Here is a 14712-nt window from a genome sequence, read left to right as displayed (position 1 = left end):
CCTATTTCCTTGTTTAAAAACGCATCATTTTTCAAAAAGGACTTTTGAAACTTCTTTATAAATCATCCTGAGCAAAAAAGGCATATATAGGTGCTCCCTGGTCCCACTCGACAAACGCAAGTTGTCTAACACCATCCAGTTCTGAAAGCCATTGGTGAATGCGAATTTGTTTTTGGTTTCCTCTTCCAGACTAATTTTGTTCTTGTGAAACATCTGTTTAGCTTTTAATCTCCTGGACTAACAGGTCATTACTCATTTGTTTATGGACCAAATGATTCACATCAGTGTAAATAACTCCTGTAATATTGTTCTATCAATTGAGTGACTCTTCAACAAAGCAATAATGAATAGGATGTGTAACTTCCGCTAATCTTGTTTATTGTTTGTAGACCATGCCAGCGCTTTCAGTTTATTATGATTTCTGGCAGGAAAACAGGACTTGCAGCCTTCCAGCTACAGATAAGCTTACATTCTTAAGGATCTTGGTAGACATTTAAATATAACACTCAAAACTGCAGAAGTTCTTCATTCCACTAGCAGCTCCTAAAGTCTTTATAGTTCTATTTTGCTTTTAGAAATTATAGCTAAGCCATAACATTTGGCCACTGTCCTATTGGAGCCCAATGTTCTGTACTCTGGCCAACCTTATCCATTTTAAGTAAGACTCCCTGATGAGATGAATTAGGTTTTGTATTTCAAGATCGGCGTTCACCGCAAAATGCTATATGCCTTTTTTCCCCCAAAGATACTAAGAGTTCTCTGAGATCCTTCCATTCCTTTATTTAAACAATATATTTGTGTTATTTTCAAGACCAACATTGGTTTGAGTTATTTAAAAAATAAATAAAATAGATTAATCAAAGTGGTAATTGGAAAAAAAAATAATTTTGTGCATTCTAATATTTCCAGCAGAAAAACTTGCATACTCAGTCCACTGATAAATTATCCAATGTATATAAAGCTCTAAATTGTTTATAAAGCACTGAGAGAATAACGTTAGCATAGATACTTCATCGCCCCTGTTTTATACTGCTGTGTTGACTCCATTTGTATGAAATATCAGAACAGAAGAGTAGCTCCCTCTTTGAGATATTTTGAAAGAAAACTTCTTGGGTTGATGGAAATGTTCCATAGTTTGGTCTTGCTGACAGTTACGAGGGTTTATGCATTTATAGAGTTTCACTAAACTGTAAACTTTTTTAATTTACATTTTTTTTTAAAGATTTTATTTATTTTTCAACAGAGAGAGACAGCGAGAGAGGGAACACAAGCAGGGGGAGTGGGAGGGGGAGAAGCAGGCTTCCCGCTGAGCAGGGAGCCCGATGTGGGACTCGATCCTAGGACTCTGGGATCATGACCTGAGCCGAAGGCAGACGCTTAACGACTGAGCCACCCAGGCGCCCTTAATTTACATTTTTAACAAAATAATATTACTTTTAAAACTGCCAAAAAAGAATAACGTTCAAATCAAGCCTTTTAATACAGATTTATAACATACAGAGAACAATCCTAATATTTAAATATTCCATATTTGTACATTGTCTTTAATTTATAAGAAGGGAATTCTGAATAAATAATTAAAATGTTTGTTGCAGGCCCACTATAGGATAGGTACTCTTGGAACTGAGGATAAACAACTAGTGAGCAAAAGCGGACACACAGTCATCATTCTCATGGAGTTTATAGTTTAGACAGATCTTGAGGAATGAGGACGAGATTCAGGATTCCGAGATGTAGAGAAAAGGATATCCTGAAAGGGGAAAATAATGCCCATTCTTGCTGCAACATTAATGCAGATACTAAGCACCTACCAGAACTTGAACTCATTAAAGAAAGGACCTACGTCTTAGGGTTTACTGAGCCCCAAATGTGTATGCCAGGGCCCGGCACAGAAAACATTCCCTGTGTATTTGTCAAAAGAAGCCATGACTGCATGAGTGACAGAGACAAAGCTCTCCTAAAATACAGTGGAATAATTAAAGACATTTCAATACAAAGCATCATTTGATAAAGATCTTTTAAATACGTGACCGACATACAGAAATCAGATTAAAATGACCTACTTATCCCATGTGTGCCTTAAAGTTCCAGAAATTCTTTTCAGCAGTGATTCCAGAGGCCAGCTGGAAATGCTTAGTGTCAAAAACCTGCATGAGCCTCGAATAGACACAGGAAAAAGAAAACCTGAGAGGGGTTGTGTGCAAGAACATTGGGATTGGGCCTGTGTTTTCATGGTTTTAATCCATCATAACCCGGGAGAAGACAACTCTTTGGAGCATTAACAAATGTTAGACACTCTTTGCTTTGTGTATAAAAGCACTTCACACCTCTGCCCCCTTTAGAGGAGAAGCCGATTTGATCCCAGCTTGGAAAGCTCAGAAACCCATAGAACAATATTAACGATTTCCAAGTCTTTGGTGCAGGAACAAAAATAAAATGAAGGTGAAGCTGGGCCCTGAAGGGGTTTGTCGAGTTAATGAATGATGGCCTCCTTCCATCTTCTGATGTTCAATTGAGTCACAGCAGATGGGCAGGGGCTCCAACGGGAAAATGAATTATGCACATCAGACTGTTGCTACATTTCTCACAATCACATTTTCATCACTTCACCTGTTGTATATCTGGGGCTGATGAGTTATGCATCTCATCTCATACTGGCAGTCCTGGTTCAGAGATAATCTTGAATGGGTTTTTCCCTCCCGTATGTGAATCTGTTAAAGATTTTTGTCTGTTTGTTCCCTCATCTGACAAAGCGTGTACCTTGAATTATTTTGGAGAGGCTGATGATGATGGTTATAACATTAACATTACTTGAGGAGCTCAGGTTGGAGTAATTTGTGAGAAAGGTATAGTTTAAGGGGGAGGGCTGTATTTCACAAGACTTTGCTTAAACAGAAACAACGGAGTCGGCAGAAGTTACCATATCAGGGTTAGATCAGGCATTAGATTAAGTTCTTGCTAAAAGGCACATTCACTTGCTTTTTCTTTGACATCTGCACAGTGAAACACATCATTTTCTCTTCTTGTAACTTTAAGATCAGATAAGCATTTAATCATCAAGGGAAGCAGGATTGTGTCGTTGGAAAGACCTTAGTTTGGTGTTTAGGTCTGATTTTGGATGCTTATTTATTGTGTAGTTGTAGGCAAGCTATTTTACCTTTCTAAACCTCAATTTCTGAATAATACTTCCACCTCTAAAGGGTTGATGAGAAGATAAGGCAAAACTGTATGAGTAAAGTCCCTTACGATACTTGGAGGAAAAAAAAGGACAGAGAAAAAGAACAGATCCATTCAATAAAAGGTCGTTGAACCTGGAAGGATGTAGTGGAAAGTGAATTGGACAAAATAAAAGTCAGTCCTTATCTGGGCCTTTTCTTCAATATTAGGGGAAACAGATACATCTATGGAACACTTTTTTTATGACATAGAATCAGTACATGTAAACAGGTAAATATTATAATGATCTTTTTGAAACAAAGATAAGAGTTTCAGATCCCTACCCGTTTGGCTCTCTCCCTCTCTCTACCAGCCACTGTACTCTGACACTTTGACCAAGCAATTTCCAAGATCCTTTTCATCTCTGGAGTCCTATGAGAAAATAATAATGCATCAGTGTTTTTAAAAAATGCTTTGCAATGTAGAAAAACCAAAAACCTCACATTGGCCAGAGTCCAACCAGGAGAACAGCAGCCACTAGAAGTACCGAAGTCACAGTAGATAAAGTGCTGGGAATTTGTTATATGGGTGATGGAATTGCTAAGAAGCCAGAAGACGACTCCAGTACAACCCAGAGATTAGCAAAAGCAAAAACCCTATGCCATCCTAGGCAGGAGGAACCAAGAGAAGGACAGGATTCAAGTGGAAACACTGAAGTAGTTGTGATGCTACACAGACCCAGCCTGAGGCAGAGAAAGAGGAGAGAAATCCTTGGATGTCCTATTCCTCCTACCCTCCAGTCTCTCAGTAACCAGTCTCTTGGTTCAATCTCTGAACACATCTAAAAGTCAGCTGATCTGAGCCTGCAGAGATCAGCTCCTCTGTCAACCAGGGAATGGCAGAAAAGGAGCGAGAAATAGATCTGAGGGCAAACAGGTCACAGGCTGGCCCAGATCAACTGATCCATTAAAGGTAGAAAAGTATTATTTATTACAGACTTTAGTTAAATGAATGAGTTACCCCAAGGCCTCCCACATCGACTCCTAGTGGTCACCTCATGCTTATGCATTACGAGCTGGGTAAATACATCTAGACAATGCCACCACATTTACTGCTCTTTTGCTGTCATTATATTGTGGTTCAGGAATAAGCCCATGCACTCATAGAATATTGGTTGATGATTATCTCTCATAACTTGTTTATATTTATTTTTATTCTGTAACATACTAACATTACAGGACAGTGGGGTTTAAACAAACAAACAAAAAGATTTATTCATTTTAGAGAGAGAAACTGACGATGCACCAGGACGATGAGGGAGGAGTAGAGGGAGAGGAAGAGAAAGTCTCAAGCAGACTCTGTGCTGAGTGTGGAGCCTCAAGTGGGGCTCGATCTCACGACCCTAAGATCACGACCTGAGCTGAAACCAAAAGTTGGGCACTCAATCGACTGTGCCACCCAGGTGCCCCACAAGGCAATGGTTTTTTAAAATTGTTTTGAACAACATTAATATAAGGGCAAAAATAATATCTCGTGATCGTGGATCCATTAATTTTTAAATTCTTTTTGTCCAAATCCTCTCCTCCCCATTCATTGTTTAGGAATGCACACTATGATCTGAAGTGTTCTGATAAGTCCTACAATTAAAAAGTCTAATTTAACCTAGGTTTTCTGATCAGAGTCAATGAAAAATTTTTGGTTTTTTTTTCAGAAGCACCATTTAACCTAACCTGGATCTACCCTTCTGTGGTACGGGGACTATAAGTATAAAACATCTTTAGAAAAGTTTTACTCGACACTTTCTTGCTTGAAGTACCTACATGTTAGAAACTCAGTTTTACATAAGATCTTCTGTTCCACTTTTGATCAATGTAAAATTTTGGAAGTAATTTCTTTTATCTTCAATCACTGGTTTTGTCTTCTTGAAACAAGTTAAAGGACTAGTAAGTGGAAAGTAGCTATTTTTAAGTATCTTGTGAATAAAATCTGTCATGTGCCCACCTTACGTGTCTCATTTAAATCTCAGCATCACTACTTTCTCCTTCAAACCCTCATATACTTGGTGTTTTATTCAACATTCTGGCAATTTCCATGGAAATGTTACTGTTCTCAGTATCCCTTCTAATAGATGATTTTCAGATGCTCATACCATGTCAGGTGGGTTCTTACTAACAAAAAGTGAAATTGAACAATCCTTCCATTTCTCTCATTTAAAAATGTTAATTGCACAAAGTTGGTGTGAGAAACACATTGTGGAGTTACATATCAATATTGTCAGCCAAACTAACAAAAGGAACCATAGGCTGGGGAAATGTGGAAGAGCCCATGTCTCCTATTCCATATAAGTCAGAGTCAGAGATGGATGAGATTCAGGAAACCTGATTGTTAGATTGTTTAACTAATTTCCATGAAATTTGTGTCTGTCAAAATAGGCAGTACAATAGATATTCAACAGATATTTCCTGTCCCCATGCTAGAGCTTCTGGCATTTCCCCTTATTTTAGGATAACTGCTATAGTGAGCTACTGTTTCTCATGAGGGGTGTCATGTCTTTGATTATGCTGAGGAGGCTAAAAGTTAAAATCAGCACTTCTCTACCTATTCTCCTTCTGCCCTCACCCCTGTCGTCTATCAGGACATGATACCTAGGTTCAATTGATTTCCACTTTATTTTTTCTTAAGATTTTATTTATTTATTTAATTGAGAGAGAGAGAGACAGTGTGAGAGGGAACACAAGCAGGGGGAGTGGGAGAGAGAGAAGCATGCCTCCCGCTGAGCAGGGAGCCCGATGCGGGGCTTGATCCCAGGACCCTGGGATCATGACCTGAGCCGAAGGCAGTTGCTTAACCAACTGAGCCACCCAGGCGCCCCTCCACTTTATTTTGCATGGCCGTTTCACTTATTGACCATGAATGACCGTCTGGTTCAGACTAAGCAAAACTTTGGGAATATTCCAGAACTAAGAAATACGGTCCCAGCTCCCAGACTAAACTCAGAGGAACTCAGGCAAAAAGTCACAAATTTCAGTTCTGAGAACTGGAATAAAATAGGAGTATTAAAAATCAAAGTTATGATGAAGACAGTGCTGATTTGGGGGGTCAATATATGGTGGCTATAAGTAAAAGTTTCTATTATGTGCTATTTTTCTTGAAAGTATTGCCTGTATTTTCTAATACCTAGGCACTGATATACCTAAGTATATTCTGAAAGGTAGAGGGCAGTTGACTATTACTCTATAAATGTGAGTAATCATGAGCAAATTAGCAAATTATTCATCTAGGTGTTGAAGTGTGATATGTGTGTGGGTGTATGTGTGTGCATGAATTGGACCCATCTTATACAGTACACAAAATTCAACTTGATATGGATTGAAGACTTAAACATAAGACCTGAAATCATAAAACTTTTACAAGAAATATAGGGGAAAAGCTCCCTGACATTGATCTTGGCAGTGATTTTTTAGCTGTGACACCAAATGCATAGGTAACAAAAGCAAACATAAGCAGGTGAGATTACATAAAACTAAAAATATTCTGCACAGCAAAGGATACAATTGATGGAATGAAAAGACGAACCATGGAATGGAGGAAAATATCTACAAATCATGTATCTGATAAAGGATTAGTATCCAAAATATATTAGGAACTTCTACAACTCAATAGCAAAATAAAACAAAACAAAACAAACCCCAAAAGCTAACTCTATTTTAAGAAATCGGTCAAAGGACCTGCTAGACATTCCTCCAGAGAAGACATGGAAATGGCCAACAGGTAGATGAAAAGGGGGTCTCACTAATCATCAGGGAGATGTACATTGAAACCACAATGATCACCTCATACCTATTTAAAAAAAAAAACAAAGCTATTATTAAGGACATAAAGATAACAAATGTTGGCAAGATGTGGGGAAAAGGTTGCCCTGGTATACTGTTGATGGGAACGTAAATTGGTATATCCATTAGAGAAAGAGTATGGAAATGCCTCAAAAATTAAAAATAGGACTACCATATGATCTAATAACCCTTCTCCTGGGTATTTATCCAAAAGATTTGAAATCAGGATCTCAAAAAGATACCTGCACCCCCTTGTTCACTGCAGCATTATTCACAGTAGCCAAGGTATGGAAACAACCAAAGTGTCCATGGATGGGTGAATTAATAAAACATGATATATACATATAATGGGATATTATTCAGTCTTCAAAAGAAGAAGATCCTGCCATTTATGACAAAATGGATTAACCTGAAAGACAACATGGTAAGTGAAATAAGACAAATACAGAAAGACAATTACCGTATGATCTCATTTATTTGTGGAATCTAGTAAAGTTAAACTCATTGGAGCAGAGAATAGAATGATGGTTGCCAAGGGTTGGGGGAGGGGTAAATGGGGCAGCTATAGTCAAAGGTACTATGGTCAAAGTTTCAGTTATAAAAGATAAGTAAGTTCTGGAGTCCTGCTGTACAGCACAGTGCCTGTAGCTAACACTACTACATTGTATACTTAAATTTTGCTAAGAGAGTAAATCTTAAGTATTCTTACTACTTCTATGACTACTAAATGAGGCAGGAGGAAACTTGGGGTAGTGGTAGGTGACCTTGATGGTGGTAACATTTCCACAGGTGTATACTTATCCATAAACTCATGGAATTGTATATACCAAATATGTAGTCTTCTTTACCTGTCAATCATACCTCAATAAAGTGGTTTAAAAATGCATACCTCAGGGCGCCTGGGTGGCTCAGTTGGTTAAGCGACTGCCTTCGGCTCAGGTCATGATCCTGGAGTCCCTGGATCGAGTCCCGCATCGGGCTCCCTGCTCGGCAGGGAGTCTGCTTCTCCCTCTGACCCTCCCCCCTCTCATGTGCTCTCTCTCATTCTCTCTCTCTCAAATAAATAAATAAAATCTTAAAAAAAAAAATGCATACCTCATATAGGCCTTTGTGAACAATTAAGCAAGGCACTCCAGGTATCCATGTAACAAATTTAGCTGGCAACTTACTTTGTACTATCTTTATCTACCAGACGCAACCCTAGGCACAGGGTTTCACTGTATTTCACTTATGACAATCATACTTTTTAAAGTTGAAGAAACTGGGGCTCAGAAGGGCCTCATTAACTAATGTTGACATTTTCTAGCTGAGTAACTTAGGACGGAGGAGACTAAGAACGTAGCTACAGTGACTGACAGCAGTGTTGATTAAATCATAAAATGGGGGGTGCCTGGGTGGCTCAGTCGTTAAGCGTCTGCCTTCAGCTCAGGTCATGATCCCGGGGTCCTGGGATCGAGCCCCGCATCGGGCTCCCTGCTCCGCGGGAAGCCTGCTTCTCCCTCTCCCACTCCCCCTGCTTGTTCCTGCTCTCGCTGTCTCTCTCTCTGTCAAATAAATAAATAAAATCTTTAAAAATAAATAAATAAATAAATAAATAAATAAATAAATAAATGAAAAATCATAAAATGGAAGAGCCATTGTTTTCATATAACACCCAGTTATACGAAAACAATGGATCATGGATCACCACATCAAAAACTAACGATGTATTGTATGGTGACCAACATAACATAATAAAATTAAAAAAAAAAAAAATTGGAAGAGCCAGATGGTACATTTTGCTGTTCACTAATTCTGTAAACTACAGGTGCCTTGTGAGGTGGAAATACATAGCTACAGTGACAAGAGCTTATGTATGTCTGCTTCTTTAAAAAAAAAAAAAATTATTAGAGGGAGAGAGTATGTGCGTGCATGAGCAGGGGGCTGGGGGGTGCGGTAGGGGGTGGTGGGAAGGGCAGAGGGAGAGGGAGAAGCAGACTCCCCACTGAGCATGGAGCCTGACGTGGGACTCCATCCCAGGACCCTGAAATCATGACCTGAGCCAAAGTCAGATGCTTAACTGATTGCACCACCCAGGGGCCCTTGTATGTGCTTCTTGATGCTACTTTGGACTAAAGAGCCCCTGCAAGGAAGAAAGCTTTGTGGAGATATTAGTAGATTCTAAAAATTCCTTTTCCAAAGGGTGGTTGGCCATAATGCATGGCTTACAAGTGTTTAGAGAGCATAAATTGAGGAAGTGAGAACCTTACATAATAGGAGTCTTGGAAGATTGTTATTTTATAGAAAATGCAAGACCTACTCTCCTCAATTTGACCAAATTTTTCTCAGTTTTAGAACTAAAAGTCCTGTGTTCCAGAACACCCTCAGTCTTAGACAAACCAGGACACATGGTTGATCAGTATAATCCAGAATGGGATATTTGGGTCATAAGTGCATAATCTCATCAGAAGAAAAACTAAGTTTTCTCGTATTTCCATAGTCACCCATCTTTATTCTTTTTTTTTTAAATTTTATTATGTTATGTTAGTCACCATACAGTACATCATTAGTTTTTGATGTGGTGATCCACGATCCATTGTTTTCGTATAACACCCAGTGCTCCATGCAGTACGTGCCCTCCTTAATACCCATCACCGGGCTAACCAATCCCCCCAATCCCTCCAAAATCCTGTTTGTTACTCAGAATCCATAGTCTGTCATGGTTCATCTCTCCCTCTGAATTCCCCCTGCTTCATTTTTCCCTTCCTTCTCCTAATGTCCTCCATGCTATTCCTTATGTTCCACAAACAAGTGAAACCATATGATAATTGACTTTCTCTGCTTGACTTATTTCACTTAGCATAATCTCCTCCAGTCCCATCCATGTTGATGTAAAAGTTGGGTATTCATCCTTTCTGATGGCTGAGTAATATTCCATTGTATATATGGACCACATCTTCTTTATCCATTCATCTGTTGAAGGGCATCTCGGCTCTTTCCACAGTTTGGCTATTGCGGACATTGCTGCTATGAACATTGGGGTGCATGTGGCCCTTCTTTTCACTGCATCTGTGTCTTTGGGGTAAATACCCAGGAGTGCAATTGCTGGGTCATAGGGTAACTCTATTTTTAAATTTTTGAGGAACCTCCACACTGTTTTCCAAAGTGGCTGTACCAACTTGCATTCCCACCAACAGTGTAAGAGGGTTCCCCTTTCTCCACAACCTCTCCAACATTTGTTGTTTCTTTCTCTGTCCATTTTTGCCATTCTAACTGGTATAAGGTGGTATCTCAATGTGGTTTTGATTTGGATTTCCCTGATGGCTAATGATGATGAACATTTGTTCATGTGTCTGTTAGCCATTTGTATGTCTTCTTTGGAGAAGTGTCTGTTCATGTCTTCTGCTCATTTTTTGACTTGGTTATTTGTTTTTTGGGTGTTGAGTTTGAGAAGTTCTTTATTGATCTTGGATACCAGCCCTTCATCTGTAGTGTCATTTGCAAATATCTTCTCCCATTCTGTGGGTTGCCTCTTTGTTTTGTTGACTGTTTCCTTTGCTGTGAGGAAGCTTTTTATCTTGATGAAGTCCCCAAAATTCATTTTTGCTTTTGTTTCACTAGCCTTTGGAAATGTATCTTGAAAGAAGTTGCTATGGCCGATGTCAAAGAAGTTACTTTGATGGATTCCTGTCTCACACTGAGGTCTTTCATCCATTTTGGGTTTATCTTTGTGTAGGGTGTTAGAGAATGGTCGAGTTTCATTCTTCTGCATGTGGCTGTCCAATTTTCCCAGCACCATTTATTGAACAGACTGTCTTTTTTCCATTGCATGTTTTTTCCTGCTTTGTCGAAGATTAATTGACCATAGAGTTGAGGGTCCATATCTGGGTTCTCTATTCTGTTCCATTGGTCTGTATGTCTGTTTTTCTGCCAGTACCATGCTGTCTTGGTGATCACAGCTTTGTAATATAGCTTGAAATCGGGCAACGTGATGCCCCCAGCTTTGTTTTTCTTTTTCAACATTTCCTTGGCAATTCGGGGTCTTTTCTGATTCCATACAAATTTTAGGATTGTTTGTTCCAGCACTTTGAAAAATGTCATTGGAATTTTGATCGGGATGGCACTGAAGGTATAGATTGCTCTGGGTAGCATAGACATTTTAACAATGTTTATTCTTCTGATCCATGAGCATGGAATATTTTTCCATCTTTTTGTGTCTTCTTCAATTTCTTTCATGAGTGTTCTGTAGTTCCTAGTATATAGATCCTTTGCCTCTTTGGTTAGGTTTATTCTGAGGTATCTTATGGTTTTTGGTGCTATTGTAAATGGAATCGTTTCTCTAATTTCTCTTTCTACAGTTGCATTGTTGGTGTATAAGAAAGCAACTGATTTCTGTGCATTGATTTTGTATCCTGCCACATTACTGAATTGCTGGATGAGTTCTAGTAATTTGGGGGTAGAGTCTTCTGGGTTTTCCACATAAAGTATCATGTCATCTGTGAAAAGAGAGAGTTTGACTTCTTCTTTGCCAATTTGAATACCTTTTATTTCTTTTTGCTGTCTGATTGCTGTTGCTAGGACTTCTAGTACTATGTTGAACAATAGTGGCGAGAGTGGGCATCCTTGACGTGTTCCTGATCTTAAGGAAAGGCTCTCAGCTTTTCCCCATTGAGGATGATATTTGCTGTGGGTTTTTCATAGTTGGATTTTATGAACTTGAGGAATGTTCCCTCTATCCCTATACTCTGAAGAGTTTTAATCAGGAAAGGATGTTAGATTTTGTCAAATGCTTTTTCTGCATCAATTGAGAGGACCATATGGTTCTTCTCTCTCCTCTTATTAATGTGTTCTATCACATTGATTGATTTGGAATGTTGAACCACCCTTGCATCCCGGGGATAAATCCCACTTGGTCGTGGTGGATGATCCTTTTAATGTATTGTTGGATCCTATTAGCTAGGATTTTGTTGAGGATTTTGGAAACCATATTCATCAGGGATTTCGGTCTGAAATTCTCCTTTTTGATGGGGTCTTTGCCTGGTTTGGGGATTAAGGTAATGCTGGCCTCATAGAATGAGTTTGGAAGTTTTCCTTCTGTTTCTATTTTTTGAAACAGCTTCAGGAGGATAGGTATTATTTCTTCTTTGAATGTTTGATAGAATTCCCCAGGGAATCCATCAGGCCCTGGACTCTTGTTTTTTGGGACGTTTTTGATCACTGCTTCAATCTCGTTATTGGTTATTGGCCTATTCAGGTTGTCAGTTTCTTCCTGTTTTAGTCTTGGCAGCTTATAGGTTTCCAGGAAGGCATCCATTTCATCCAGATTGCTCAGTTTATTGGCATATAGTTGTTGTTGATAATTTCTAATAATTGTTTCTATTTCTTGGTTTTAGTCATGATCTCTCCCCTTTCATTCATAATTTTATTAATTTGGGTCCTCTCTCTTTTGGATAAGTCTGGCCAGTGGTTTATCGATCATATTAATTCTTTCAAAGAACCAACTTCTAGTTTCGTTGATCTGATCTGTGTTTCTGGTTTCTAATTCATTGATCTCTGCTTTAATCTTAATTATTTCTCTTCCACTGCATGGCTTAGGCATCTTTTGTTGTTTTTTTTCAGTAGTTCTTTAAGGGGTAGAGTTAGTTGGTAAATTCGGGATTTTTCTATTTTTTTTAGTGAGGCTTGGATGGCTATGTATTTCCGCCTTAGGACTGTCTTTGCAGCATCCCATAGGTTTTGGACCAATGTGTTTTCGTTCTCATTGGTTTCCATGAATTGTTTAAGTTCTTCTTTGATTTCCTTGTTGACCCAAACATTCTTGAGCAGAGTGGTATTTAGCTTCCAAGTGTTTGAATTTCTGCCAATTTTTTTCTTGTGATTGAGTTCCAGTTTTAAAGCATTATGGTCTGAGTATATGCAGGGAATAATATCAGTCTTTTGGTATTGGTTGAGACCTGATTTGTGACCCAGTATGTGGTCTGTTCTGGAGAAAGTTCCATGTGCGCTCGAGAAGAATGAGTATTCTGTTGTTTTAGGGTGGAATGTTCTGTGTATATCTATGAAGTCCATCTGGTCCAGTGTATCATTCAAAGCTCTTGTTTCTTTGTTGATTTTCTGCTTAGATGGTCTGTCTATTGCTGAGAGTGGAGTATTGAGGTCTCCTACAGTTAATGTATTGTTATCAATATGACTCTTTATTTTGGTTAACAAATGGCTTATGTAGATGGCTGCTCCCATGTTGGGGGCATAGATATTTACAACTGTTAGATCTTCTTGTTGGATAGACCCTTTAAGAATGATATAGTGCCCTTCTGTGTCTCTAACTACAGACTTTAGTTTAAAATCTAATTTGTCTGATATAAGAATTGCTACTCCAGCTTTCTTTTGAGGTCCGCTGGCATGGAAGATGGATCTCCATCCCTTCACTTTCAATCTGGATGTATCTTTAGGTTCAAAATGAGTCTCTTGTAGACAGCATATGGATGGGTCCTGTCTTTTTATCCAGTCTGCAACCCTGTGCCATTTTATGGGAGCATTTAGGCCATTCACGTTGAGAGTGATTATTGAAAGATATGAATTAATTGTCATCATGTTGCCTGTGAAGACATTGTTTTTTTAGATTGTCCCTGTAAATTTCTGTTGTAGATCACTCTTGGGGTCTTTCTCCTTTTATAGAACCCCCCTTAATATTTCTTGCAGGGCCGGCTTAGTGGTCATATACTCTTTCAGTTTCTGCCAGTCTTGGAAGCTCTGCATCTCTCCATCTATTCTAAATGACAGCCTTGCCAGATAAAGTATTCTTGGCTGCATGTTCTTCTCGTTTAGTACCCTGAATATGTCTTGCCAGGCCTTTCTGGCTTGCCAGGTCTCTGTGGATAGGTCTGACTTTATTCTGATGTTCTTCCCTCTGTACGTAAGGAACCTCTTCCCCCTAACTGCCCTTAAGATGGTTTCCTTGGTTCTAAGACTTGCAAGTTTTACTATTACATGCCGGGGTGTTGGCCTGTTTTCCTTGATCTTGGGAGGGGTCCTCTCTGCCGCTAGGACACAAATGTTTGTTTCATTCCCCAGATTAGGGAAGTTCTCAGCTACGATTTGCTCAAATATATCTTCTAGTCCTTTCTCTCTCTCTCCACTCCCTCTGGGATTCCAATAATTCTGACATTGGAATGCTTCATGGTGTCACTTATTTCTCTGATTCTATTTTCATGGATTCTGAGTTGTTTTTCCCTGGCCTCCTCTTTTCCCTTTTTATCTATTATATTGTCTTCCAGGTCGATTATTCTCTCTTCTGCCTCAGTTACCCTAGCTGTTGGATGATCTAGATTGGATTGGATCTCATCGATAACATTTTTAAGTTCTGCCAATTCAGCTTTCATTTCTATCCTTATAGATTCTATGTTGCCATTAATTGATTTCTCCATTCTAGCTATTGTCTGCACAATTGCTAGGCTGAATTCCATCTCTGACATCTTGGTTATATCTGCATCCATTTGTAAATCTGTGGCATAAGTCATAATCTCTGAGTCTTTCCTATTTGGGGGGTTCCTCCTCCTAGTCATTCTGTTGTTGGGTGATTGAGGGAATGTATAGGTCCAAATTATTGACCAGAACCCAAGCAAGATGCACCTGTTTTCTAGGGACCTTAGGGTTGCTGGCCTCTTGTTTTCTCAGCCTGTCTTCTGGGGGAGGGGCCTGCCGCACTGTTACTCAGGCAACCCTGTTTGTACAGAGTTGCCCTGCT

This window comes from Mirounga angustirostris, unplaced genomic scaffold, assembly GCF_029215605.1.
Source record: "Mirounga angustirostris isolate CCGP_5_RB_7025 unplaced genomic scaffold, mMirAng1.0.hap1 SCAF_16, whole genome shotgun sequence".
NCBI classification, from domain to species: domain Eukaryota; kingdom Metazoa; phylum Chordata; class Mammalia; order Carnivora; family Phocidae; genus Mirounga; species Mirounga angustirostris.
The sequence above is the reverse complement of the archived record's forward strand: the minus strand, read 5'-3'. Positions refer to the sequence as shown.